The sequence below is a fragment of the Peromyscus maniculatus genome, chromosome 3 (assembly GCF_049852395.1).
Source record: "Peromyscus maniculatus bairdii isolate BWxNUB_F1_BW_parent chromosome 3, HU_Pman_BW_mat_3.1, whole genome shotgun sequence".
Lineage (NCBI taxonomy): Eukaryota > Metazoa > Chordata > Mammalia > Rodentia > Cricetidae > Peromyscus > Peromyscus maniculatus.
In genome coordinates this window covers 36,484,762-36,511,151 of record NC_134854.1, presented here as the reverse complement: position 1 = coordinate 36,511,151, position 26,390 = coordinate 36,484,762, and the positions used below count along the sequence as shown (strand labels likewise).

Here is a 26,390-nt window from a genome sequence, read left to right as displayed (position 1 = left end):
GAATGAGTGAGGTGAAAGAACACCTGTAAAATGCTATCTCAGAGGATTTGTCACTTACCATTACACAGGTCAGAGGAGACCAATTTATTTCTGCAACAGAAATCCTTCCTATACTGCAACTCAGAATTTAAGGAGAAATATTGTGCATTTCTCCCTCTTAGAAAAGCTTCTAATTTTTTATCTGTTTGTGAAATGGGTAAGAGAACAGAAGTCCACAAGATAGAGAGATCCTTCCCTTGAATAAATGCATGGTTGGCTTGTGCTCAAAATTCAAACCAAATATAATTCAGAGTTCATTTCTCAGTTCTAGTATGCCAGAATTTTATCAGAAAACCATAAATATTATCCTACTATTTTTAAATATTCTCTGCATTCTATTACTTTTCACAATTTAGTCAAGCTTTATTTAGATGTTCACCTTAATCAGGACAATTAAATGTTAAAAGGTAGAAATACTAAAATTATGTCTTCTTTTTTAATCTAATTTTTATTTTAAACCTTTATACATTCTTTCCTATCCCCTGACTCCTCTCTACTTCCCTACCATCCAACTTCACTTTTCTCCCTGTCTCTTTCAAACCAAACAAAAAACAGGCTTCAAATTCAGCAAAACCTAAACTCTGCGGAACACATGGTGACAGTTTCACGTAAATACCACTAGATGGCAGCATAACAAAATTGGATGAAAGTTCCTAGCCAGAGAATTAACCTCTTTAAGAAACATACTAGTGGGGAATGATGCTATAATTACTCTTTTGTTGCTGTTTTAATATATTTTAATTGAAATAGTTACATAACTTTCCTCCCTCCACACCTCTCAGCTAACCTCTGCTAAACACCTGTCATGTCCCCATTTACCCTTCAAGTTGATAACTTTTCTTTGGTTATTATTGCACACACACACACACACACACACACACACACACACACACACACACAGCTTACGGAGTCTATTTCTGCTCTTTGCCTGTATACAGCTTCCCCTTGGCAGTGGACAATCAGTTAGGGTGGTCATCCCTGGGAGAGGCTAATTCTTCTTCTCCTGGCAGTCACTACTGAAAAGAACTATAGGTAACTAATGATTGCTTTGTAACATACAAACACATACCAGTAGACTTTTTGGTTTTGTGTTACAAATAACAGTTTGAAAAAATATTTTAAGATATTAAAATAATAAGATTATATTCATAATAATATAGCATTTATTAACCAACGTTTTTTGTTTTTATACTAAGCAGAGAGACTGGGCTAAAAAGGAGAAACTAAACATGGTCTCTATTACGAGCTCAGTTGTGTCTTCCAAATTCATATGTTGAAGTACTGAGACTGTGTAGCTCTAACTCTGTCTGTATTTGGAGGTAGGAACTATTAAGAGCTAGTCAGTTTCAATGGTATCATTTGAGTGTGCTCTATTCCTCTGTGCTTCCTGTTCCTATAGGAATAAGTGGTCTGTGTGCAACCATACACAAAGGCTCAACTGTGAAGGCCAAAAAAAGGCCAACATCCATGAGCACAAGGAAGATGCCTCAGAAGAAGCAAACTCACTAATCTCAGGATCCAGGCCTCCAGAGCTGAATAACTCATTTCTGCTGCATACCACACCCAATAGCATTTTGTCATAGCAACCTGAGCAAACTAACATTGTCTCTAGGCAATAGGATTGCTGTGCTCAAATGTAAACAAAACAAGAAAACAGACAAGTATTTGTTGTAAGATAATGTGACAAATCTTTTAATAGATGTGAATTTAAGGTGGGAAGGGATATCAGTGGCAGAGGGAATGCAGTACTTCAGATACTGGTGGCAGACCATATCAAATATTTAAAGTGAATATTAACAGTGAATAGGGATTTTCTGTGCAGGGGCATCAGAATGAGAATAAATATTACTTATGTAAAATAATATGTAACTAGAGATGAATAAGATAAATAATACTGTTGATGTTTGAAAAGCCATGTCTTGTTCCTGATTTTAGTGGAATAGCTTTGTTTCTCTCCATTTAATTTGATGTTGGCTGTCAGATTGCTGTATATTGTTTTTATTATGTTTAGGTATATTTCTTGTATCCCTGATCTTTCCAAAACCTTTATCATGAATGGATGTTAAATTTTGTCAAAGGCCCTTTCAGCATCTAATGAGATGATCATGTGATTTCTTTCACTTTGTTTATATGGTGGATTACATTGACAGATCTTCACGTGTTGAACCATCCCTGCATCTCTGGGATGAAGTCTACTTGAACATGTAAATTTATGCTAAATTTTCAATGTTTTCAACATCACATTTCTAATGTATACAAACCGGGGCCATTGGAGACGACTGGTTTCATACTGGTGCTCATGAGGTCTGCGAACAGTACACTTAGGAAACAGTATTTTCATCTTCACGCATTTAGAATGGGCAGAGGACAGGCTGAAACATGCTGGACTAAACTACTGGGCAAAATAATTTGTCTGGGTTCTGGGCAAGCTCTAGTAGTAAGTAGCATTTTAGTTCCTATCTTTCATTTTAATGCTCTAAACTCTCCATGATTTTATATGTGCTGGAAACCACCATGACTTAATATAGACCCAGCTACTCCTTTTTGGTTTTCTAAGACTAAAAAGAAATCAGTAGAATCCTAAACACTGAATATTGCTGTTAAGCATTGCCTGTCATACTGGGGAGAAGCTTGGTAAAGTATGTGTGCTACTTTCCTTCTTGGTTACTCAAGACCATGGCCATCTTCTTCTGGACAAAACCACAAAAAAGCCAATGAGAACCATTACCTTGTTTCCAAATCCTAGGGACTATGTGATATTGAGTAGTAATTTATTAAATACTCACACTTTCCTGCACCTCTTACTACATGTCAAAACTATTTCTAATGATGTTACACAGGAATGGTAATATAGCCATTTTTGTCTGAGTATTGAAAGCATGATCAGGTTCTATGCAGTAGGTAAACTTTTCTTCAAAGAGCATTTGACAAGCACTTATCATTTGGAGTTATGATGTAGATCATTGAGAAAAGAGAAACAGAGAAAGTGTAGACACAGAACACAGGAGAGAGACTATAGGCATGGACCACAAACTGAGAGATATTGTCAACCTACATTCTTTTTTGGGGAATGTTGGTTGATTTGAAAAGAATTTGCAATCAGATATTACAAGTGCTGGATTACAAGAATGTGTCAGTATTTCCACTTGGAATCAATTTATACAGCAGATTTTTTAAAGTAATTATACTGAAATATTTTAAATAACATACATTTATGTAGATATAGACTTTTCTAGTATGGACATAGTGGTTTTAATAAATCTGCACTTTATTTTCTTCATGAAAGCTTGGATTAAAGCACCTATTAGCCCCTGGATTCTGTTACGTTTTCAAACATGTGAAGTAGGGCAGATAATGGATGTGATAACTGAAGTGGCATATAAGTAATGAAGAGTCCCAGAGGAGATAACAAGTACATTTTTTTCTATTCTCTACAACCTTTAAAAACACTTGTCTTTGGTATTGTGTATTGGTATTCATTGTCCCATATTAATTTTTAAACATTTTATGCAACTTGATTTTCACTTTAAAAATTATTTAAAAACATAATTCTTTACTTTGTTTATGTGTATTATAATACATTTTAAAAAACTGAACAAAGTATTTCTATTGTACCATGTTGAATTTTTTCCTTTGACATGAAACTATGCATTTATATATTTACTTTCAAATACTTTCTGTAATATTTGCATAAATTAGCACTTGACTTTAAATTTATCAGCTTAAATTTGTCTCTGTTGAACTTTACTTTTTCATGGAATAGCTTTCCCCCACATTTTTACATAAATCATATATATTAAGATGGATTCAAAATTTTCAGTATTCAGCCTGAATATAAGCAGTGGACCACACTGCAGGAACACATGAAACAAATAGTTCATGTGTCTACTTTGAGATGCTATGGAGTATCCTAAGCTGTTATAAGAATTGAAGCTTCGTGTAAATCTTTGAACACTTTTGTTTGATTTATGAAGGGAAATCTTGAATTTACTACTCTATGCTTAAATCTCGAAGCGGCCAGGATTCATTTCTCTGGAAAACTATCTGTGAGGTGCCTCAAGTAAATGTAAGGATTTATACTGAGTAGTACAAATGGTAGGGAACTCACAGTCTGATAATAAACCTTAGAGTGAGACACACATGAACTGAGATGTTAGTGAGAGTGTGGTTTCAGGGGTGCTTTACTCAAAGCAATTTTCAAACATGCCTTGAGGCATAGAACTATACTTACACCTAGTAGGTACATATAGACACTACTTTAGGGTCCATCTCACAACCATAGACTAAAGGAGTTCTCAAATTGTTAGCCAGACCTAACAGCTTTTCTAGAGTTTTTACACTTAGCAGTTGAGTCAAAGAGATGTGATCTAGGCTCAGTACAAGGCTTTGCAGGAGCCCATGTCTAGAATAAATTGTTTCAGTGTAAGAAGAATTTTCTGTCTCATACCTCTAGTTTCACTCTACAACTACATGCATCATCTGTGCAAAAATGGGTTTCCTCTAGTTGTCTTTACATAAGAAAAAAATGAAAATAGTACTTGAACTTGGTTTTCATTGCTCTCATTATGAACAAAATACAATGTGCATTGGGTAAGAATGCACTCCGGGGTCTTGAGTCTTTGGATGAGCCTTTAGATACTTTCTGGAACCTTAGATTCTTGCCAAGCCATAGCTCTTAGTAAAAGGAAATGCACAAATTAGGAAAGTTTGAAAACACCGTTTCTATTGGTACTTAAAAAAAAAAACAACTATAAACCATCACTAGAGTCATTTAGTACAAAGAGAAACACTTTACTTTCATGAGATCATTTTTGAATAGTACCATTTAAAATTGATTTGATGGGCCGGGTGGTGGTGGCACACGCTTTTAATCTCAGCACTCAGGAGGCAGAGCCATGCAGATCTCTGTGAGTTTGAGGCCAGTCTGGTCTACAGAGTGAGATCCCAGGACAGGCACCAAAATTACACAGAGTAACCCTGTCTCAAAAAAAAAATTGATTTGAAGAATAAAAATTCTTTTATAGCTAGTTATTCCCATAGCTCTTCAACAATCATAGAAATTTCTGAATTTGATCTCACATTTCCATGGGAAAATATGGCTAAATAATTTGTTTAAAATTTGCAGTTAATAATACACATGAATGTGGGAAGGAAATTGTAGGGGAAAGGAGGATGGTACAGAAGAGGGAAGAGTACTAGAGAGGGGTATTATAACATTATACACATATGAAATTGTCAAAGAAAAATTCTGTTATAAATGCTGTTTTTGGGAAACTGTGATGAGAAATTGGTTATGAATGAAAATTAAAAAATTAAAAAAACCCTACTTCAAAATAACATATGACCCAAAAGCCTGTCACTGTGCTTTTGCATGGACAAATAATGTTCTGCGTTCTACAGTGCTATTAAAATGGCTTTAATGGAAATAAACAAAATGTTGCATTTCATATGGACATTGTCATGGAAATACTGAAGTTGCCAGCACATGTTGCTCTAGTAAAATAGATTCTTTCTCCCTTCCTTCCTTCCCTCCCTCCCTCCCTCCCTCTCCCTCCCTCCCTCCCTCCCTCCCTCCCTCCCTCCCTCCCTCCCTCTCTCTCTCTCTCTTTCTCTCTCTTCCCCAACATTAGCATGTGTTCTCAGCACAGGGATGCGTCACTCAAAACAGAAGGTATTCAGCACCTTTGGACTGTTTCCCAGCTCAGTGGCCTCCAGCGCAATCTTTGGCCATAGACACATGGGCTAATTCAAGAGTGGAATAAACATTCTTCCCTTCCCCCACTTTAGTGGCCCAAATACTAACTTGTCCAAGAAATTGCCTGCTGGTGCTATAATCTCAAATCCCACTTCAACTAGTAGAAAGGTCATCATTTCTCCAAACAAATAAAGAGGCAGAGAGGCATCTATTGAGACAGCTGATTACTGAGGCACAAATTGCTTAAGTAATGTAGAAGCACATTTTACAAATAATAACACAAAGAGGAACATCACTCACAGAGATTAGTAAGTAAATAAGAAAAAGTGGAAACTTTTCCATCTGAAATAATTTCTGTTGGTCATTTACTAAGTTTATGCAGAATTACTCTCATAGGCTAAGCAAGCCAGCTGTAAAGTAATAATAATTCCTTTTCAGAAGAAAATAAGGCTTACACTAAAAATTGTAAAATGATAGTAATTACACATTAAGAATAAATTCTGAGCCGGGCGGTGGTGCCACACGCCTTTAATTCCAGCACTCGGGAGGCAGAGGCAGGCGGAACACTGTGAGTTCGAGGCCAGCCTGGGCTACCAAGTGAGTCCCAGGAAAGGCGCAAAGCTACACAGAGAAACCCTGTCTCGAGAAACAAACAAACAAACAAACAAACAAACAAACAAACAAAGAATAAATTCTGTACATATATCTGGGAGAATTGTTCAGAATATCAACCACTTCAGAATTAATCCAAAGTTAATCAGTTTTATGACAAAGAAAAAGGAAGCACCAGGTAAAATAGCATCACTGTGGTTCATCTACCTTTTCCCTCCTCTGCATCCTTCAATTCTGACACTTAAGATTATGACCTCACATGTGCAACACATTGTTTGCACACAATTGTCTTGTGATGATCTCCCTCATTTGTACGTATTTTTCTATGCCTCCTCCTGCTTAATTCAATTCCTGTGATTTTTTATTTATCTAACAATCATAGTATATACGTTACAAACTGATTATTCCAAACCCCATAGCCTAGAAATGAAAGAAGAATAAAGTGGTGTCTATGAACAAAGCTTTAGAATTGTGTGAGGAAAAGTGACCAGGTGTGCTTTTTTTGTTGTTGCTCTTTTATTTTGATTTTGGTTGCATTTTCTTTAAATCCTCTTTAGTCACAGTTTGACAAACTATATGCTGTATTTAAAGTGTGTTTTAAGTTAGCATATATAGACTTATTCAATTCACCTTCTACTGCTGAACTTTACTTGGAGACTTAGTATGTACAATCAGACGAGACAGGTATTTAAAGCCCTCAGCTCTTAATAACAAGGACATGGTTCACTAGAGATAGTGACATGATTAAAATGTGACATAAAATTTGGCTTAGTGCATACGGTATTTATCTACTATGCATATTTTAAGTTTTTTAATTTTAAAAAATGAGCATGCTTGTGTTCATGACTGTGGAAATGATTTTTTTCTTCAGTCTGAATATTTTCAAGAAAGATAACAATTGGAGAAATTTCTTTGTTGGTGTTAAATGTTCAGGTGTTTTCAGGTATGTCTTTAAATGTAAGTATCAGTGAAAGTGTTCTAATGATGTTGAAAACTCACCAGGTAATGGAAAAAGAAAAGAAATTTCCACATTGAATATGCAGAGGGTGTGTTGCTCCAGATTTTGTGCACCAATATCCTGACGAGAATTCCCAAAATCAGATTTCCAGTCCTCTACTCAGAAACACTTATAAAATTTTGGTGAGGAGCATAAAAGTCAAGATTTGAATGATAACTAGCAAGTAGGATGCATTTAAATAATTTTGGGATCTACTTTGAAGTATAAGAGCAAGCAAGTAATTATGGGATACATAATAAAGAAATTATTAAAGTGAGAACAGACGCGTATTTAGATCTCAAGTTGCTCAACTAAAAATATTGGCAAGTTTTTGCCTTCCATTTTATCATATCCCATAGTCACACTTATAAAATACAATAAAGCATCACTTCATGTAGGCGGGATTCTTTTAAGTTAGAGTTTGAATCATGTCACTCTTCTTTTCAGGATCCCAACGTCCCTATATACTTCAGAGAAAAAGAGAAGCACCTAGGAAAACCTTCAACAGCAAACTAAGTAAACTAGAGTAAGTTAGGTCAGGTTGATAAAAAAACATGTCAATCAAATTGTATGGAGGCAACTGTCCACATGCCAAGTCAGAAGAAATCAAGACAGGTCACTCACACCCTGGATTATCTCCCCACATATATTTTATTTACTTCTAGTTCTTGTCATTTCTTTCTTCCTTTTTTTTGTAGCACTGGTGATAAGAGCCTTCCACATGTTAGTCAAGTGCTCTAACCACTGCTTAGTTAGAGCACTTAGTGCTTTGTCCTTTTATTTCATAAGGTTGCATCCACACTGGATTCCATACTATGCAGAACTCCCAGTCACATTTTTTTTTTTTACCTGAAGTGCTTCCTCTGGAGCCTTCAGCTATTGCTCACTATGATGAGTAATACTTATCGATATAACAGGACTTAGAAATTACCTAGGAGACACGCATTTGGAGATTTGTACTGAGTAAGAAAGAACAGTGATGGATGTGGGCAGCATCACCCCATCAGGCTAAATTCTGGGCTAAATGAAACGAGAAAGTGACCTGAGTACCACCATTAACAAATGCCTCATCGTTGCAGTGTGCCAGCATCAACTCATATTTAAGTTGCCTTTGTTGGGTCACAACATCAAGACAAGTAGTAAACCAGTTACAGTATTTTACCACTTAATTAAATAGTAACTTTTCAGTCAGTCTTGCCTATCTACCTTAAAAATATTCTTTTACCAATATATCCTAGCTTCATTGCCCCAATTTTTATAGTAAATTAATATCAATAACATTTTATTAATGTATCCAGTGTATTGTATATGAATACTCTAAATCCATCAAAGGAAGTTTCCTAAATGCAGAGATTTTTGTCTTTGCAAACATTTGACATGAGTAAACTTTCAGGGAAATAGTTCTTGAAAGACAGATGGTGTTAATATTATCCAAATATAAGTATTTGGATGTCCTTAAATCTCAGTGAAAGTTTTAGCTAAACACCAAAGTTACACTGGGCCCCAGTGATGGAATGTCCAGCTGATGTGCACTGGACCCCAATGATGGAATATCTAGTCAGTGTGCACTGGGCCCAGTGATGGAATGTCCAGCCAGTGTGCACTGGGCCCAGTGATGGAATGTCCAGCCAGTGTACACTGAGTCCAGTGATGGAATGTCCAGCCAGTGTGCACTGGGCCCAGTGATGGAATGTCCAGCCAGTGTGCACTGGGTCCAGTGATGGAATGTCCAGCCAGTGTGCACTGGGCCCAGTGATGGAATGTCCAGCCAGTGTGCACTGGGCCCAGTGATGGAATGTCCAGCCAGTGTGCACTGGGCCCAGTGATGGAATGTCCAGCCAGTGTGCACTGGGCCCAGTGATGGAATGTCCAGCCAGTGTGCACTGCGCCCAGTGATGGAATGTCCAGTCAGTGTGCTCTACTCTTCACCTGTTGTTTCCCTCTCTTAGCCTTTAATGTATCATTATGTCGTCCTCTAAAAGCAACATTTTAAGATAATTTTGGTGGCATAAACATTTTTCACTCATGGAGTATGTTCTAGAAAGTGCCTTTAAACATGTATAAGAAAGTTGAACTTTTGAATTCCTCCTTCCTCCACCTCTTACCTCCAGGACTGCCTTAACTAGTAAATACCTATTTAACTTGGGCTTACCAGGACACCAGTATGATAGCATTGAAAGTACAATTTCTTTGGAAGAACATGTGGTCGTTTGAAGGGAAAGTTCAGGAAAACAGAAGAAGGATATTGTTCCCCTCTCTGAAACAATAATCCCACTAATAAGTAGATTTATGGAATAAATTTAAACAGTCAAGGCTTTGTCCAAAATGTGCGTGCGCGCTCTCTCTCTACCTTACACATACATCTCCCCCCCCTGCCCCATGGCTCTCTCTCTCTTCCTCTTTCTCATTCTCTTTACTTTCTATCACATACACATAAATACAACTGTTCTGAACCTGTACATGATACACTGGATCCTATTTCGGCATTTTTGCTTTAAAGGTATCAGAAGACCAACTTAAAATAAGAAAACTTTTCAAAATTTGGTAAAAAGTCAATGAGTCAATTCTCATATATAAAAACGCTGCTATATAGACCTGCTACACTAACTTTTGTTTCTGCAGCTCTTTACATCTACTGATTACATTAATTTTCATAGGTATCTTGTTTCATTCTAGTAGACAATGTCATATTCCTTACTTTAGAGAGACATTTTAAACCTGCATTTCTCTGACACACTTAATCCAACATGCTTACTGGAGCTCCACACACTTCACACATGATCAGTGCAATAGAGTTCAACTGTACTTGGAGAAGATTTTACTGAACTTTCATTTGCTGTTGTTCATGAGAATTTATGACTCGGTCACCTTCTTGATGATCAATTTCCCCTGCAATTCTAGCTCTTGTTATCTTTGGGACAGTGTCTCAGCAGAGACATGGCCTTTTCTTTGGGTACAGTGATTGGCTTAGAAACATACATGTTACTAATCAAAGCCAGTAAAGTGTGCTGCAGCTTCCCTGGGGCCTGTAGGGTGAAAGAGCATTCTTTGTGGAGCTGAAATCAGAAAGCATGGCAATGGGATGTGCTGGTTATATTTCTGGACCATGAAAGAAGTGACCTTAGCGTAACTTACTCAAGGAATGAAATCCACTTAGGGACACTTGGCTCTGCAGCTTTGCACAGGGCTGGGCCAATCCCTCGGCTGTTCTCTTCTGTGGCATTTGAACTTTCTTCTATCACTTAAGCTGGTTTGCTTTGGATTTCTTATCATGTATTATAGAGGTTTCTAAGTAATGCAGAATCTTGCACTTTCCCTTTTAAACATAAAATTTTTGAAAAGAATTTTCTTCATAATAGTAGTTTAAGTCTGATTTATTTTCATGTTAAAATTGATTTTTTTAAATAAAATTGAAATTCCCATAAAAAGTTACCCAAAATTAGGTAATTTGATGTTTGGATACATACGCATTCCTGAATTCAGGTGGGACAAGTACTATGGGATGTATCAGAAACCCTTGTGTGTATTTTTTTTATTTTAAGCTCCATTTTCTCAAAGAATTTTTTAAGCTAGCAGAGGGAGAGAAAACATGGTCAGTGTCAGCAGAGCAGAGAGTACAGTAGTTCTGAGCATAAGCTCTAGCATGGAAAAGGCAAATTGCACAGATGAGTTAAGACTGGGCTGAAATATGGGAAGAGGACATATTGAAGAATCATGGTTCTTACTACAAACAGGAGATAGATACCATGGATAATAAAATGGAGGAGGAAAGAGGAGAAGGGATTTTTGAGACATTCTTGGGAGGAATGTCAGCACTGAAAAAAAATTAGGCTGTATGTGCTAGGTAGATGTGTATCTCCAACTTGGACTTTAACAAAATCCCTTGTCTATTTTAGGTAAATTTGTATTGTTAATTACTGTAGGGTGTACTAATTATATAAGAAGAGATATTTGTTTTGTCTCATGGTTTTTTTCCAAGGTAGAAGGCTGTCAGTTGATATAGCCTTTCTACTGAGAGAGTCCCAAAGAGTATAGAGGACATCATAAGGTGAAATCCAGAGAAGAGATGTAAAGCAAAAGTCTTCTGGCTGTTACAGAAAACTAAAGATATTTGTATGCTGATTGAGGAATACCATGAAAATATTATGAGTTCATGAGGTAGAGCCACACTTGCCTCTCAAAGATCTCACCTGGTTCAAGTTCTTAAAATCTTATAATAGAAGTTAATTTCCAGCATGTAGTTTAGAGAAGACAGACCGTACTTAAACCACACTAGTCTCTATATATACTTTTCTCCTCTTCATTATTTGAGATCACCCCTCTGGTTTTCACCCCCTGGGTAAAACTCTGTTTCTTTCTCTACTTGTCTCTTTCAAATGGATGAAATTCTGTGGAAGGTTAAGGACCACATGAGAATTCATACTTGAATTACTGCAAACTGGTTCATAAAAACAGTTTAAGTACATTGTTTCAAGTGTTCAACCAAGGAATGAGAAATATATTACTTAAGAATATGTGGACTGGGGATATAGCTCATAGCTCAGTCCCATGGCCTTTGCCTAGTATGTAAAACTGCATATAATTTAGGAAACGCTCTTTGGTTGTTCTTCCAAAGAAGCTACAGCAAAATAACCTGCCAGCATGCAGTGATCTTTTCATCTTCAGAGGGTCAACGATTGATTCATGTTCTTGTCTTCCTGATTTTGAAGTTATGAGAGGACCGAAAAATTCTGTTTATTTTTAACAGTTAGAGATCATATAACAAGGAAGGAAGGTAAATAGTATTTATGAAGTGCACAGTATGTGCCAGCACTCTGCAAAGCCTCTTCTGTTCACACTCAAACGTCAGTTACCCTGTGGGGCGTTTATTACGATTCTTATTTTATGGATGAGGAAATTAGGACTCAGGGAAGTTAAACAACTTGCCCAGGGCCACAAAGCCAGTTAGTAGCAGAGCTGAAGCCAGAAACTGATATTCTTTGTACTGCATCAAATTATGTCTCTAAGTTAATGTAGGAACAAGCTGTAGATGTTAGAATAGCTTCTGATTTCTCCTCATGGACTATTTTTAGAAATTGTGGTGGGAAATTGAAGACAGTGTGGGAACTAGCACTGATTGCCAAGCAGACTATGATATGAGCCACACATACATTTAATAAAAATTTTAGTAATCATTACTAAAATAGTAAAACAAAACAGATGAGGTTGATATTAACAATATACTCCACCTGATATGTCACAATTTTCATTTCAACATGTAATCAATATAAAAAAATCTAATGAGAGGTTTAATACCTTTTTAAAATCAATTCTTTGAAATCAAGTATAGACTATACATCCACAGCCTATTTCTATCCAGAATAGCCATGTTCCAAATGTTCAGCAGCTGGGTATGCCTAGCAAATGCTCCATTGAGCACAAGTACAAACCTAGGCTCAGTAGGCCCCTCCATCCTTGTTCCTTCCCTGTGCATAACTAGGCATCCTCCATATTTGCTCATGCACAGGAGTAAGTCTAATTTCAGGTAGTAGCTTTCCAATTCAGATAAGAGAAGAAAATAATTTATCTTCCAGTTTCTAATCCCTCTGCTTTTGTGTTACTAAATTTCTCTGGAAAACATCACTGTTCTTTGCCTCAAGACTCTTCCCTGGAGTTCATTACATTCAGTCCTGTTTGGTCCTGATCTCTGTGGCTCATCACATTGAATCTACTAGATTATTCCTGTATTTTTATTCAACTTTTAATTTATCCCTTTCTTTTTGCTGTTTTCTGTTTACTTTTAGAGGGATTACCACACTGTCCATGTTTTCTATCGCTGGAGCACCTACAAATAAATACCCATTCTAGGCCTTTATTGTGAAGTCACACCGATATGTTCTACCACCAATATTCATTTTGACATTAAACATCGTTTCTAAAAATGCTACAAAGACAAGACAGACAGACAGACAGACAGACACACACACACACACACACACACACACACACACACACACACACACACCACTTTCTACTGATCATTAGTAGACTGAGGAAAAGTGAGAAAACCAAGAGCTGGCCAAATAGGTTATATTTTATTTATCCAATTAAGTAAATTGAAAGAATGAATATAAGAACAAGTCGTGAAGTTCCTTTTGTGAAATTACAGTTCTCTCAAAATGAAGCAAACAATGGCCCTTCCCTTGAATTCTGTAATTTCTACCAATCAGTTTGACAACTATCAGCAATGCTACTGCTCAAGGAATGTGACCATAAATTCTGGATAAATCACAATACTTATCAAGTTCTTGCTCAGACACATATATTCGTCATGAGCTATAAACTGCAGAGCAAAGAGAACAAAATGGCTTGAGTATTTATGGATTCCATTGTACTATTTACTCATTTTCAGACTTCTTATATATATTGTGTGCTTTTACAAATTAAACAAGGGTAACTTTTCACATGAACTTGAAAAAATAATTAAACAATTTGCCATTGATTTCCTCCTTTTTTAAAGTATTTCTATCTTTAATTCTACTTACTATCTTTCCCAGTTCAAGCACATTTTCTTCTCTGTGAGTCCCCAGGAGTCCCAAGGTTGTCTGTCCCATCATTGCAAATAAGCATATGTATTGTGAATGCACATTAAATATGGGTCACTGAAGCTATTCTTTGTAGGATGTGTCTTTTTCTTTCTAGTATACTTTTTTGCTGCACTCTAAATCTGAAGGTGCTTTTCAAAGCCAGTTATAAAGAATCACATTGCTAATTCTCAGGATCATGAGTCAATCACTGAGTTTTGAGGCAAAATTCAGAATATCTATGTAAATCTCCTGTATTTCCATCATTTAACAATGCTCTCTTAATTTGTGCATGGGTAAGGTTTGAATGAATGTTATCATAAATTCTGTGCAATGGCCACAAGTAGTTTTCTAGAAAGGAAACACAAACACATGTGAATACTTGTTTGAATACAAGGCACACTTCAGTTACGTGGCAGCATTCTTTTCAGACCTTTACTTTTCCTAATTATCTTCTAATCATCAATAACAGAATCCAGGATGGTGTGGTTAACTAAAGCTTCCCAGACTCACATTCCTGGTTGGCTTAGTCAGGTAATCTAGCACAAAACCTGAAGCAAGCAGGTATACATTTGGAACTCTCCTCAGGGCTCTGTCGGTCTCAGAGGCCACTGTACAGTCAGGGTTCTGGCCTCAGCCTGAAAGGAGTCAGAGTTCATTGTGTGACTGAGGTTTTGACTGCATCCACTCAGTCACATTGGCAATGGCTTGAACCTTCAGAGCTTTGGTCCTAATTGAGGTCCTGCTGGCACTTAGCTAAAGCTGGTCACTTAGCTGTTCTTCCCGGGAACTAACCGCAAGTTTAAGTGGCCTCCATAGCTGAACTTCATGCTGGTGCAATGCTGGGAACTGCAAGAATTTGAACACTCAATTAAAAAAAAAAACTAACATGGAATGCTATCAGAACAGGGCTATCTTTTATTAATTGCCATCATTTTTTTTGCTCATTTGTTGTTGCTGCTTATTTGTTCCTTATTTTCTACTTTTATAATCTTTATGTTTTTTATGTATCTGGCTTTGATAGCTGTTTGATGTGTGTGTGTGTGTGTGTGTGTGTGTGTGTGTGCGCATGTATGTGCTTAACATTTCTTTTCATGTGTGTTCTTGGCTTTGTCATTTTCACTAACATTTAACAGTTCAGTATTTCTGTTCTGTTTTTTATAACTACTTACAAGTTCATACATTAATTGAGTTTTAAACTATTTCATCAGAATAGACATTCATAAAAATCCCATATTTCCTATACACACAAAAATTATCTGTTTTACATTTCAACAACTATAACTGTTGTCTTTACTCTCAGACATCTAACACATATAATTTACTTCTCAAACATACTGAGCCTCCATGCTCTCCATTCCATTCTAATTTCTCTGCCTAAATACCAACACACTCCACTTTCAAACAGTCTACAAAACACATATTTTCTAACCAAGTCTTTAAACCATCAGGATAACTCAAAGGGGTCTTTATCAAGTAACATCCAGTCTACTGATAAGAAGATGGAAGGACCACTCCGTCCCCCATAGATAACAGCTGGAAACAAAATTTGAAATAAAAATTCTGCCTGGGAGAGCATACAGGAATCAAAACAGTCAACTAGATTTGGAACAATGGAGAGCTGCAATTAGAAGGCAAAGAAATTCCAATGGATGTGCAAAGCATGACAAAGAAACACAAGGCCTATGCGACAACTATACGCCATTACCCATGTCAAACTCATTCCCTACCAGTTTCCTACCAACTTTCCTATAACATCAGCTAAAGTCATAGAGATTCTCTGTCTCTATGTAAAGTATCCAGAATCTTCTATTTTAAGAGAATGAATGACCACATTGAAGACTCAAACAGATGCATGAATGAAGGAAACTAACCCAAGACTGAGTGAAGAGTCACAAAAATGAATCAAAGTTACCATGTTGGAAAGAATCCAAACATGGAGGAAAGAGTCAGCAAGGAAACTGAAACATTAGAAAACAACCAAATAGAAGTACTGGAAAAGAGAAAATGGTCAACAAATAAGACACAGAAAGCATCACCTGTAGACATAACCACACAGAAGAAGGAACTTTAGGGGCAGAGGAAATATCAAGACAATAAGACAATCAGATGGATATAAGGAAAAATTAAAGAATATGTCCAACACTTGTAAAAAATATAAAATACCCCTGTCTTAGTTACTGTCATAAAACACTATGACTATAAGCAAGTTGGGAAGGAAAGGACATACTTCTTATACTTCAGTTAACAGTACTGTGGGGACCTGCCCCACCAGGAACTTAGGTCACCTGTGAAGAGGTGGCCTGGAACCGAGGAAAGGTAAGTGGCTCCGCTAGCCCGTTCCCCAGCCTCCCTCTTACCCGGAGACAATTAGATGCAGCGGGGAGTCAAGTCAAGCAAAATTTTATTGATAGGCAATAAGTCTCTTTTATACCAGAAAAACTCAGTACCCTAGAAGAGGGTGAAGGAACCAACCAATCATTTTAAAGGTCACCCTATTTAAAAGTTGTTTATGTCCTGACACCATCTCCTATTTTTTAGTGTCTTATCTTAGTATAAATAACTTGAGCTAACTTTCTTTCTCACCATTCGACTTTAATCTCCATACAAGCAACCCAAGCTAACTTCCTTTTAGCCATCCTTTGTATCTATTCTCTGTACAAACAGCTTAAACTAACTTCCTCTCCGCATCATCCTTTGTATCTACTCTGTTCATAAACAGCTTAAAGCTTAAGCTCTATTTGTCTAAATTTTTCTTAGCACCCTCTTTGCAGCCCATGTATGCCCCACACATTACATCATTGAAGGGATTCAGGGCAGGAACTCAAGGCAGGAATCGTTTCTTTGTTCCTTTTATGAAAAATAAATTTTTTTTCCTAACATAAAATATTCTGATTACAGTTCCCTCACTCTGCTGCTTCCAGTTTCTTCCTACCCCCCCATTCAGATCCACCCACTTTCTGTCTCTCCTTAGAAAACACTCATGCTTCTAACAGAAAATAACAAAGTAAAAAAAATGAAATAAAAATAAGATAAAACAAATGCTAATACATCAGAATTGGACAAAACAAACAGAAAGAAAATGGTCCAGGAGAAGGCACAAGAATCAGACACATTTGCACATTCAGGAATCCCATAAGAACACTATGCTAGAATCCATAATATATAAGCAAAGAACATGGTGGAAACCAATGCAGGCCCTGAACATGCTGTTTCACTCTCTATGAATTTATATGGGCTTTGACTATTGTACTGGCTGGTTTTGTGTGGCAACTTGACACAAGCTAGAGTATTCAGAGAGGAAGGAGCTTTAGTTGAGATCCAGCTGTAAGGCATTTTCTCAGTTAGTGATTAACAAGGGAGAGTCCAGTCCACAGTGGGTGATGCCACGCTTGGGCTAGTAGTCCTGGGTTCTATAAGAAATCAGGTTAAACAAGCCAGGGGATGTAAGCCAGTAAATAGCTCTCCTCCATGGCCTCTGCATCAGCTCCTGCCTCCAGGTTGAAACCCTGCTTGAGTTCCTGTTCTGACTTCCTCCAGTGATGACCTATGATCTGCAAGTATAAGCCTAATAAACCCTTTCCTCCCCAACTTGATTTTGGATCATGGCATTTCATCACAGCAATAGAAACTCCAAGAACATCATGTTGATTTAGAGGGCCTTGTTTTCTTGGTGTCCTACCACCCTCTGGCTCTTACACTCTTTCCACCCCCTTTAGCACATGATTTCCTGAGTCCTGAGGGGAAGTATTTGAGGGAGACACCCTTTAGAACTGAATGCTCCAAGGTCTCTCACTCTTCTTAATGTCTGCCTGTTGGTCTCTGTTTTTGTTCCCATCTGCTGCAGGAGAAAGCTTCTCTGAAGATGGTTGAGCAAGGCACTGAATGATGAATATCCAGAATGTCATTAAGAGTCATTTTATAGATAGTTTGTTGTTGTTCTTTTCTTTTCTTTTTAGAACAGTAAATTTTGGTTTTTCCACAGGTCTAGCTATCTAGTCTTAGGTGCTTGGTCACCCAAGCAGTGTTAATAGGTTACATCTAATAAAATAGGCCTTATATCAGATACTGCTTTGTTATTCCCATGAGCTTTGTGTCATCATTGCCCTAGCATATCTTGCAGGCAGATCACCATTATAGATCAAAGGTTTTATAGCTGGGTTGGTGTTTATTTTTCTTTTTTGGTAGTATACAGAGTACCTTCCTGTACCAAAGACCTTAGGATTTAGGGGTGAAGAAGGTTCTATGAAGGCATCAGCTTGACTTCTCCATGTTCAATGAGTTGTGTAGGTGTTGAATTTAGCCATGGGACCTTGCTCTCAGTTTGTGGAGAGCAACCTGTAGTCTTGGCCACAATCTGGATGGTTTACGGATTCCCATGGAAGCACTTTTTCCAACAACTCAATTAAATGTAATCCAATCCTGGGACTGGAAGCTTCATTTGATGACAAGAGATGGCAAGTTAGGGCTCTGTCTTGCCAATTATTTGATGATTTTATTTAGATTACCTTCATATATGTACATACTTCAGAAAATTTCTAGTGTATTAGGTGTTGATACTACCCCTCAAATGACCTTCAATTTTAGCTGTCTTTCCCCATATTACCTCCCTCATCCCTGCTCCTATCCCCTTACCCTTCCCACTTGATCCTCCCATTCTAGCCAACCCATTCATGAATAACTATTCTATTTCTCTTTCCTAAGGAGAGCTCTCTGTACTCCATAGTCCCTCACTCTGTACCTGATCTCTATGGCTCTATGGACTGTAGCTTGCAGTCTATATCCATCCACATATAATAAAATACATATCATATTTTTCTGTCTAGTTATGGAATACCTCACTCAGGATGAATTTTCTAGCTCTGTCCATTTGCCTGCAAATCTCATGATTTCATTCTTTTTAAGAGTTGAGTAATATTTCATTGTGTAAATGTGCCCCATTTTCTTTATCTATTCTTCCATTGAGAGACATCTAGGTTGTTCCTAATTCCTGGCTTTTATGAATAGAGCAGCAATGAACATAGTTGTGCAATATTCACTATGATAGGATGAAGTGTCATTTGGGTATATGCCCAAGAGCGATATAGCTAGATTTTAAGGTAAATCAACTTTCCTGAAGAACCGCTACACTTATTTCTATGGTGGCTGTATAAGTTTGCACTCCCACCAACAAAGGAGGAGTGTTCCCCTTGTTTCATACCAGCATGAGGTATCATTGGTGTTATTGATTTTAGCCATTCTGACTAGTGTAAGATAAAAATCTCAAAGTAGATTTGATTTCCATTTTCTGATAACTAAGGATGCTGAACCTTTCTTTATTCCTAAGCTATTTGAGTTTCTTCTTTTAAGAGTTCTCTGTCTTGAAATGTACCCCATTTTTAATTGGGTTATTTGTTTTCTTGATATCTATATTTTAGTGACATATGCATACATATATATATTTCTGTCTATCTATCAATCTATCATCTATACCTATCTATCTATCTATCTATCTATCTATCTATCTATCTATCTATCTATCTATCTATCTATGTATGTATCGGATGTGTAGTTTCTAAAAATCTATTCTCATTCTGTAAGCTGCAGGGCAGGAATCTTTACAAAGAAACTGAAGCAGAGGCCATGGAGGAGCTGTGCTTACATCTTGTTCCTCATAGCTTGCTTAACCTGCTTCCTTATATCATCCCTGACCACCAGCCCAGGGATGACACCATCCACAATGGGCTGGGCTCTCCACATCAATTACTAATTAAGATAGTGCACTAAAGACTTGCCTACAGGACAATCTCCTGGAGGCATTTTCTCAGTTGAGACTCCCAGCTTGAGTCAAGTTCAAGTAAAACTAGCCAGCATATCCTTAAATGATCCAACTGGTGTATTCATGGGTTAGTAGAAGGAACAGAGATTTTTTAAAAAAGTAGTATACATACTATCAAATAAAATTATAGCATCAAATTTTCCCAACATATAGAATCTCATAGACATTCAAACAAATGAGGGATTAAGGAAAAAGAAGAAACCCTCAAAATACAAAAAAAAAAAAATGCTATAATTGGTATCAGAAAAAGTCAACTGATATATAAGAACAACAATATTAATAACCTTAGACCATTCATTCATAACTCTAAAAGTCACTAAAGAGTGGAATAATAAAGTTTAAGTTCTGTGGTGATATATTGTGTACCCTTATAAAATTTACCTGAAGATCAGAGAACAGAACAAGCCACTAGATTAAATATTGATGCCAAGCAGTGGTGGCACACACCTTTAATTCCAGCACTTGGGATCTCTTTCCTTTGCTTGGCAAGCACACATGCCTTTAATTCCAGCACTTGTGATCTCATTCCTTTGCTTTGCAAGCACACATGCCTTTAATCCCAGGAAATAACATGGCAGGGCAGAGAGATATAAGGAGTATAAGAGTATATAAGGCATGAGGAGACCGGAACTAAAGCCCCGTAGGCCGAGGAAACTCAGCTAGCGCGCCTGTTCAGGCTGAGAAGTCTTAGAGGTAAGAAGTGGATTGTTCATTTGTCTCTCTGATCTTTCAGCATTTACCCCAATAACTGGCACCAGGATCTTTATTAAAAGATATTTTAAGAATTTGTGTTACATCTGGCATCCAACTTGTGGGGAAGGAATTCACAAAAAAGCCACTTGCCTCTGGCCTTTCATTCTTTGGCTCAGGCCTGAGCTACACATGGCTGGAATCTCCAACTTGCCTGGGATGGACTCCTTAACCTCCCTCTGTGCAGCAAACTCCACAGGTTTTTCGGGCTTCCCATACCACAGGAGTTACCCACTCTCACACACTTCCCCATGCACACAGCTGGATCTTTCACTTCTTCCCTCTTCTGGTGGGTTGTGGCTTTCTCTGGGCCCCCTCCTTGGGCTGCTGCCACACCATCATCTGAATTGCCACTGTCAGCAGATGTGGTGAGTCAACTGGGATTTCTTAAAGAGAGGAATTAGTTAAAAGAAAGTTTTTCCCACATTAAAAAAATGGGAAACACTTTTACAATGGAAGTAATTTGGTCTCTGTTTGACTATACATTAAATCGTCTGAAAGTGGAACAATTAAATGAGAGGATAATTCATGTTGATGGTATCGATGTAATGTCAATTATAAATGTTATTTGTTTGAGCATTAAGCTGACAACATCCAAAGATCGGCTTTGGACTACAAACTGCTCAGGACAATATCGAGATGATACAGCCTCACAGACTACTTAGGTCAGGACTTGAACATAATAATCCTAAATTTTCTCAGGGTCCTCATAAGATTAACAGAACCCTCAGTCAGTAGGAAGTAATTTTAAGAACATGAGGCCCACATTCCCAAGAGGTGGGGTAAATGGTTTTTGGCCTTTCAATGGTTTATGGAAAATTGTCATCGTTTAGGATGGTTGGTTACAAATTGTTAAATTAGATAGTGGTCAGGGAAAAAAGTTAAACAAAGGAGATTAGATTCAGGGCTCTTGTTTGAAAAAAAGAGAATATAGATACGACATGATAAAAAGGTAGATTATTGAATCTACTCTCAGAAGAAAAAAACGGGGTTGGGGATTTAGCTCAGTGGTAGAGCTCAAGGCCCTGGGTTTGGTCTTCAGCTCTGAAAAACAAAAACAAAAACGGAGAATATGGATGTGATAAGATAAAAAGGTAGATTATTGAACTACTTTTAAAAAGCAACTACTAGTTTTAAATATTTTACATTGGATTGGATTTTTGTATATTGTATACAAATTTTGTATATTGATACAAAGTTGAGATTATTTTTGTTAGAACATACTGTACATATGTTTCTAATCTTATTCAAGGTGTTGTACCTATATGACTCATTTAACAATGTAATGCAAATTGCTAGTCTTTGAAAGTTATTATTACCAACTAACTAGGATATAAAGAAATACAAGTTAGTAGTTAGTTATTACAGTCAAACTAGTAGTCATATTAGGTATATTTTCAAGGTCAAATAGACATATTTTATACAAACAGGACATCTTCAAACACTTCAGAGATCTATAGAATATGGCATTTAAGATGTTTTAATAATATAGATTTCTTTTTTTTATGACAATGAGACATGTCTGCTCCTAGCAGCACCAGTCTACTTCAGAGAAAAACGACAAGCATTGAAGAAAACTCTATATTGAGTTTACTTTGTGGCAAAAGTTAGCCAATAAGTCAGAAAACACCCTTGACTCAACTGCTGACAAGTATGTTGTTCAAATGGACAAGCAGGACACACAAAAAGGACTGTTGCTCCTTGCTAAGACAAGGTAGGAAGGCCCTTCAGAATATCCTGCTTCACAGATGAGTCTGTCAGATATGCTAAGCCTATAAGCTGAAGTTGGATGCCCCAATGTTACAGAGGAACCTTAGATGACTGTCCAGACAGCCAGCTGTTTCTCTCATTTCTCACATTTTTTGGAAGTCACTTGTTTAGTTAGGTAATATTTTTTCTGTCTTGAATCTCTGAGGGAGTTGAAGACTAGATAGTTATAGTTATAGTTTTCCTTGTTAACAAATTCAGAAAAGAAACTCACTAAAGAGGTGTAAAGTGTTTAAGTTTGAAAGACATCAAAAGATAGTATTTGGTTGGTAAAACAAGTTTGGATAGAAAGGGAATTAGGTACAACATTTTGGACTCACCAAAATAGGATAAATAATGGAGTATTTTCTCTGAATTTGTCAATTGTTAGTGGACTGGACAGTGTTAATGTATTCTTGACTTTACATATTGTATATATTTATTGTATTTATTATATATAGTTTTCTTATATTAGTTATAAACTTCTTTTATTATTTTAGACAAAAAGGGGAAATGTGTAATATATTGTGTCTGAGAATCTGAGCTTGCTTTACCCTGCAGGGCTGCATAAAGGTATAATTGAACCACAGGCGTGGTTACCAGGTGTTTGGAAGGATCTGCACTTGGCTGTGCGGTGTGCTTTGATCTAGCAAGGGGAAGATCTTTTCCCTCACCCCTTGGCATTGTTATAAAAAGCACTTTTGAAGAGACAGAAGGGGCTGGTGGATTTTGATCTAGGTCCTCCCGAAGCTGTCCTGTGTTTCTTCTGTCACCTCTCTGCTATTTTTCTATCTACAAATTTCTTATTCCTCTCTGCTCCTCATAGGAACCCCAGTAAAGGTGGGAGTTGACCTCCCACAGTTTTTCCACGGCAAAAGAAACTATGAGCAGAGAAAAACCCTACAGAATGGGAGAACATCTTCACTAGCTATACTTTAGACTGGGAATTAATATTCAGAATTTATACAGACCTGCACAAATTAAATACAAAGAAAGAAAAATAAACTTGTCAATCAACAAAATAAATGAGCAGACGGTTCTCTAAAGAAACACAAATAGCCAGTGACTATTTTAAAATGTTCAGTGTTGCCAGTCAATAAGGAAACATGAATTAAAACTCTTTTTTAATATAATTTAATTTTATTTTACAATACCATTCAGTTCTACATAACAGCCACAGATTCCCTTGTTCTCCCCCTTCATGCCCCCTCCCCTTCCCCCCAGTGCACCCCCCATTCCCACCTCCTCCAGGCCAAAGCCTCCCCCGAGGACTGAGATCAACCTGGTAGACTCAGTCCAGGCAGGTCCAGTCCCCTCCTCCCAGATTGAGCCAAGCGTCCCTGCATAAGTCCCAGGTTTCAAACAGCTAATTCATGCAAAACTCTTAAGACACGACCTCACCTCAGTCAGAAGGCCTTTCATCGGGAAATCTAATACCACATTTTAAAGAGGAGTGGGGAAATGAACTCTTTTTCATTAATGTGTGAGTACAAACTAGTCATGTCAATCAGAATCGAGTTTCTCAAAGACTAAGAATAAAATTATTATTTGAGTGAAGTATGTATATGACAAAGGGCCCATATCTTATGCCAGGTATACCTGCACATCCATGTTCATAGCTGCTCTACTCACAGTAGGTAGGAAATGGAACTAGCCTAGATGTCTATCAGCAGGTGAATGGATAATGAAAATGTGACATGTATACACAAGGGAAATATTTAGCAGTAAAGAAAAATGAAATTTATAGAGAAATGAAGGGACTTGGATAGTTTAATATTAAATGAGATGACCCAAACCCAGAAACATGAAAAACACATGTTCTTTCTCATGTGAGGATCCTAGCATGGTGTTTGTGTGTGTGTGTGTGTGTGTGTGTGTGTGTGTGTGTGTGTGTGTAGTGTGTAGTCTAAAGGTTTATAAATGAGATAAGGGGAGGGTAAATGGAGGCACTAGGAAAGATGGACGTGAGGACAAAGGGACACATGTCAGAGAGGACTATTACAGTGGGTAGCATGGAGTGGGAACAGGAGGAGAGCTATTCTATTAAACACACAATTTGAAAAGGTGACAGTGATATCTAACACCTTGTATTGTAATTATATAAAAACAAATAAACAAATTCTTGTTAAAAGGGTGTGACTAACAGAGACTCAAGTGTTGGTAAAATAGGTGGAAATCCAGTTATCATGTGTACATTTGAATTTGGAAACATTAAGCTAAGAGTGACAAAGCTAGAAACATGAGCCTTGAAAATGCTAAGAAGTGGCCGTGGGAGCCAAGGCAGTCTCCTTATGACTCCCTTCCATGCGAAGGAAAAATAAACTATTGTAGTTAAGTCAGTTAGTGTTTATTTTCTTGTTAGTAAAATAAAATGTAAACTTAACTGGCACACACATCATCAAGTGTTTGCTTGATTACAGACTCACTAGGGTTTATGTAGACAGGTGTGCTTGACCCATATTTCCCAGGAAGACAGCTAATCAGTATTTCAACAGGTATAATTTCATTCCAAGTGGGATTTGTCAGTTCACATTGGCTTATTACATTTTTAAATGTATAGATTGAAAAATGGAATTATTTTGTCTTATTTATTCATTTATTCACTTACATATTTAATTGTTATGTGTGTTACTATGTAAACGCAAAGGTATATATTGAATATTCTAGGGCAAACTGTTGAGGCTTGTGAATGATTTTCAGATGCCTATCCCCATATATGACTCAGTTACTCCCTTAATAAATCTAAACCATTTTATTGACTTATCATATTTACAAAGGTCCTATATGATAGTGATATGTATGCAGAATATGTACATAGTTGATTTATTTTAATAGTATAAGATAATGCTTGATTTTAAAACAGTAGCATTTTGTTATAAAAATATTTCAGGTGACTGGTTGAATTGCTTTATTTATTCTCTACAGTCTTAAAACTCAAACATCACTATGAAAGCCTTATGTTGTCAGATGTGGTTTTTTAGACACCATGAAAAGGGAACTGTGTACATCAAGCCAAATTAACTGATAAGTTCAGACCACAAGTTACCACAGATCTGTCCCTCTCTGAAAAACTAAAGGGGACACACTGAAATGCCCTCCTATGGCTTTTAAAACACTTGGGCTGGAGAGATGGCTCAGAGGTTAAGAGCACTGGCTGTTCTTCCAGAGGTCCTGAGTTCAATTCCCAGCAACCACATGGTGGCTCACAACCGTCTGTAATGAGATTGGTGCCCTCTTCTGGCCTGCAGGGAAATGTGCAGACAGAACACTGTATACATAATAAACAAATAAATCTTTAAAAAAAAAGAATTAAAAAAAAAACTTGTAAAAAATAGAAAAACTGCTTGAACTGTTTAGTTAATATTGTTCAGGTTGGGTACATTCATTCAAGCCTTCACTCGTAGGACCCCAATAGAATGAGTGTAAGCTTCTCAGAGTCTTGCCATTTTGAGGGTTCTTGTATTTCTCAGCCAGCGTATATAATTACAATCCATAGAAATTTAAGATTATAGGAACATAAAGAGAAAAATACCATAAACACTGCTGTATTCATTGCACAGAAAGATAAATCTAGACATATTTTTGACATGTTTTTCCTAGAAGATCCCGAGGTCACTGGAGATATTGTTTTTCATTGTCTAGTCAATCTTCTCTAGTCGATCTTCTCCAGTCAATCTTCTCCAGAACAAGTCACTGTCCTGAATTTGGTATGTTTCCTTTGCTTTCAAATTATTATTGTTCTGTATGATTTCAAATTTTTACAGGGTTACTCTAATTAAAAGTGAAGTTTGAAACAAATAAAAAAAGAAAATCTGCTTGAAGCATACTGAGAAAATGACTACAGCACAACCCATAACCTGTTCAGAACTGTACACTGTGAACAGGTTGCCAACTGCTGTGGGTGTGCTTCTCAGTGCCATTACTAAATCCTAATTTACTAGATAGTGATCACTAGAATGATAGGGGGAATTATAGTTCTTTATATATTCGCATTTCTGAACCTGTTTGTTTATTTGAATTAAGTGAGATATTACACATTTATCTAAACACTTTGTATAATTAATATGTAAAATTATTTACATTAAAATAAATATGGATTTCACTTGTCTTCCATTTCATTTTTATCTCAAGGATATATTTTTCTTGACCACTATGTGATTGGTCACAAAG

General features: G+C 37.0%; 1 protein-coding gene across 10 annotated transcripts in view; it reads right to left on the bottom strand.

Moving 5' to 3' along the window:
• Positions 1-26,390, bottom strand: part of Magi2 (membrane associated guanylate kinase, WW and PDZ domain containing 2) — a 1,445,964-nt gene that overhangs the window by 1,277,306 nt on the left and 142,268 nt on the right. The gene's annotated exons all lie outside the window — the stretch shown is intronic.